Source organism: Haplochromis burtoni, unplaced genomic scaffold, assembly GCF_018398535.1.
Source record: "Haplochromis burtoni strain Fernald_Lab_line unplaced genomic scaffold, NCSU_Asbu1 Contig_665, whole genome shotgun sequence".
NCBI lineage: Eukaryota > Metazoa > Chordata > Actinopteri > Cichliformes > Cichlidae > Haplochromis > Haplochromis burtoni.
In genome coordinates this window covers 1-4,592 of record NW_024583026.1, presented here as the reverse complement: position 1 = coordinate 4,592, position 4,592 = coordinate 1, and positions in this window count along the sequence as shown.

Below are 4,592 nucleotides of genomic sequence, written 5' to 3'. Positions count from 1 at the left end.
CGGCCCCTTGAACTTTCCCACATTTTGTCACATTACAGCCACAAACATGAATCAATTTTATTGGAATTCCAGGTGAAAGACCAACACAAAGTGGTGCACACGTGAGAAGTGGAACGAAAATCATACATGATTCCAAACATTTTTTACAAATAAATAACTGCAAAGTGGGGTGTGCGTAATTATTCAGCCCCCTGAGGCGATACTTTGTAGAACCAGCTTTTGCTGCAGTTACTGTCACAGTCCGGCGAGGGCAGACTGTATGTGTTGACAAAAGGACCCAAAACGCAGACTCCAAAAACTGAACGTGGATTTAACAAAAAACAAGCCGTTTATTGAGGCTAGCAAAAAGGGTACAAACAAAAGGGCATTGGTGAAACTAAACAATAACCTAAACTGGGTGAACTAAAACTAAACATGAAAAAACCTTAAACATGGTGAACTGACATAGATTCCTGAAGTTGTGACATGGATGAGCAGACGACCTGACAAAGAATGACTGAAAGCACACGGACTAAATACACACAGGAGGATAATGAGGGAAGTGGGAACACATGGAGAAACAGCTGACACACATGAACATAACGACGTCACAAGGAGAGAGTAACACTAAAAACATTGAACATAGGAACACAGGACCCCTTCAAAATAAAACAGGAAATATAATGAGACGCAGACCTGACAACATAAGACACACAGACATGAAACACACGAAGGGCAAGGGAGACTTCACAGGGGTTGAAAACACAAGGGGGAACTAATAAGCAAATGAACATAGGAAACCTAATAAGGTTAAACACACTATAAACATCAAAAGAACTAAAACTCAAAACACTGGGTCATAAGACCCAGGATGGTGACAGTTACAGCCGACTCGAGGGAGGAAGTCAGTTATAAAAAGCTGATCGCTGGAGAGGCGCTGCTCCTATCTGATCAGATAAGGCGTGTCAGGAGACGCACATGGGCACAGGGTGGAGGTATTTACATCTGTTAATGTAAATTATAAAAATAACTTGAGTTTCAAACTACAAACTGACCCAGAGAAAACGAAATGTGCTCTTTATCACCTCCACCCACTGACACCACCCACTCACTTTCAGAGGAACTGAGCAGTCATCGGGGTCGATTCTGGTTCATTCTTCAGTGGCAGTGTTAGCGAGCGTCACATTTCCTGACACACAGATGTGTGTGTGTGTGTGTGTGTGTGTGTGTGTGTGTCTGCGTGGTTTCTGGGAATTTAGTGTGTGTATTCTGTGGAGCTGCTCCTTCAGCCAGGATCAACAGAAACATCAGGAGCTCTGCAGACTTCCTCCAGACTCACACAGTCGTTTGTCCCTGATGTAAACTTTACTTCAGCTGCGTCATCCTCCCACACGTGCATGCAGTGCTTTACTTTAGCCACCAGGCCCACCCACACGGATTCCCCAGGGGAACTCCGAGGAACAACTCTGTGATTAGCAGAAAACTCCACATCACCAAATTCATCCCGACTTTATTTGGGAAGCTGTGAGTTCATCTTCATTTTTCTGTTTCGTTTCACAGAGAACGTGAATTTTAACAAGCAGCAGTTAGAAACACAATTTAAACTTTTGTCATCGCAAATGTTTTGAAGTTGTGGTTTATTTTTAGAGGATTCGATGTTAAGACAAATGTTGAAGAGCTGCTCTGGTAAATCTCATTCTTCTATCGTTTATGTCGTTCAGAGCGTGAATATCTCTCTGTAGGTTTAATAATTATATCTGAATAAATTGGATTTAAAGGAAAAATACAGCAAATCCCACTGCAGGTCAGCACTATGACGACATCATTAAACAAAGCTGCATTTCATATTTGTAATATTAAATGTTTGCAGTGTTATTATCTTAAATCAAATCATTTATTCCAATATGATCATCGATCGTTAACTTTTATTTTTCAAAAGGTAAAGCCAAGACCTTCCTAATGTTTTCATAGTGAAGATTAAATATTTACGATTTTTAGCTTAATAATATTACATAATAATATTTGTGATTATGAATCCAGTACTGACTCCGCCTCCTCGTCCGCTGAAGACGCAGCGTCCAGGTGAACAGAGCATGCATCAGTGTTTGGACATGTTCTTATTTTAAACATGTAAATACTTGTTTATGTTATTTATCATGAAACATCTGTAAAAACACAAAAGATGAAGTTTCTAGAAACACGCAAACTTTTATAAAGCTTTACGGCACATTTGTGATGCCTCGCGACGCTCGACTGACACGTGACGAGAAGAGACGGCGAGGAATGTGAGCCTTCATCATCAGAGGAAACAGCCTGTCGTCATCATCCTCAGTGAGTCTGAACCACTGTAAGCTCACACATTCATTTCTCATAATGCTGACACACACACACACGAGTACACAAGTACACACATCCTGTACTTCAGCAGAGGTACAGACTCTCACGCACCACAAAGTTGAAGCACAGCTTCTTTAGTGTTCACTTAGAGCCTCAGGTGTGTGAACCTGCACGGCTCAGGTGTGGCAGCGTGGGCTAACACCGCAGCTGTAGCTAAAGGTTGCTTCAGCCCGTGTAAACATCACACACGTGCTCAACCTGCCAACAATGGAAGCAGGTGAGCGGCTCTCACAGGGACGATCCTCAGTGCACAGTGAACGAGCCTGCTGTGGAATGTGGAAGTGGGAGTGTGGGAGGGAGAGTTTTCCATTTTCCCTCCGGCAGTAGGAAACATCCCAATAAGGACGGCAGGGCGGGTTCTTGCCGCTGACGCTGTGTGGGTGGGGCCTGCTGCCTGATTAAATGGAGCAGTGGTGATGAAGGCGAGCAGAGCTCCGACTGTGAGACAAACTGAAGGATGGCGATGCTGCTGCAGCCTCTGTGGACCTTCGTGCTGGGACACGCCCCCCTCCTGCGCTCGCCCTTCTTCCCCGTGCTCTTCTCGCTCTGCGTCTACCTGTCCTTCTGCCTGCCCTTCCTGCTGCTGGACGCGCTGTCCACCAGGTGGGCGTGGGTGCTCAGGTACAAGCTGCAGCCTCAGAGCAAATGAACATAGGAAACCTACTAAGGTTAAACACACTATAAACATCAAAAGAACTAAAACTCAAAACACTGGGTCATAAGACCCAGGATGGTGACAGTTACAGCCGACTCGAGGGAGGAAGTCAGTTATAAAAAGCTGATCGCTGGAGAGGCGCTGCTCCTATCTGATCAGATAAGGCGTGTCAGGAGACGCACATGGGCACAGGGTGGAGGTATTTACATCTGTTAATGTAAATTATAAAAATAACTTGAGTTTCAAACTACAAACTGACCCAGAGAAAACGAAATGTGCTCTTTATCACCTCCACCCACTGACACCACCCACTCACTTTCAGAGGAACTGAGCAGTCATCGGGGTCGATTCTGGTTCATTCTTCAGTGGCAGTGTTAGCGAGCGTCACATTTCCTGACACACAGATGTGTGTGTGTGTGTGTGTGTGTGTGTGTGTGTGTCTGCGTGGTTTCTGGGAATTTAGTGTGTGTATTCTGTGGAGCTGCTCCTTCAGCCAGGATCAACAGAAACATCAGGAGCTCTGCAGACTTCCTCCAGACTCACACAGTCGTTTGTCCCTGATGTAAACTTTACTTCAGCTGCGTCATCCTCCCACACGTGCATGCAGTGCTTTACTTTAGCCACCAGGCCCACCCACACGGATTCCCCAGGGGAACTCCGAGGAACAACTCTGTGATTAGCAGAAAACTCCACATCACCAAATTCATCCCGACTTTATTTGGGAAGCTGTGAGTTCATCTTCATTTTTCTGTTTCGTTTCACAGAGAACGTGAATTTTAACAAGCAGCAGTTAGAAACACAATTTAAACTTTTGTCATCGCAAATGTTTTGAAGTTGTGGTTTATTTTTAGAGGATTCGATGTTAAGACAAATGTTGAAGAGCTGCTCTGGTAAATCTCATTCTTCTATCGTTTATGTCGTTCAGAGCGCCGAATATCTCTCTGTAGGTTTAATAATTATATCTGAATAAATTGGATTTAAAGGAAAAATACAGCAAATCCCACTGCAGGTCAGCACTATGACGACATCATTAAACAAAGCTGCATTTCATATTTGTAATATTAAATGTTTGCAGTGTTATTATCTTAAATCAAATCATTTATTCCAATATGATCATCGATCGTTAACTTTTATTTTTCAAAAGGTAAAGCCAAGAGCTTCCTAATGTTTTCATAGTGAAGATTAAATATTTACGATTTTTAGCTTAATAATATTACATAATAATATTTGTGATTATGAATCCAGTACTGACTCCGCCTCCTCGTCCGCTGAAGACGCAGCGTCCAGGTGAACAGAGCATGCATCAGTGTTTGGACATGTTCTTATTTTAAACATGTAAATACTTGTTTATGTTATTTATCATGAAACATCTGTAAAAACACAAAAGATGAAGTTTCTAGAAACACGCAAACTTTTATAAAGCTTTACGGCACATTTGTGATGCCTCGCGACGCTCGACTGACACGTGACGAGAAGAGACGGCGAGGAATGTGAGCCTTCATCATCAGAGGAAACAGCCTGTCGTCATCATCCTCAGTGAGTCTGAACCACTGTAAGCTCA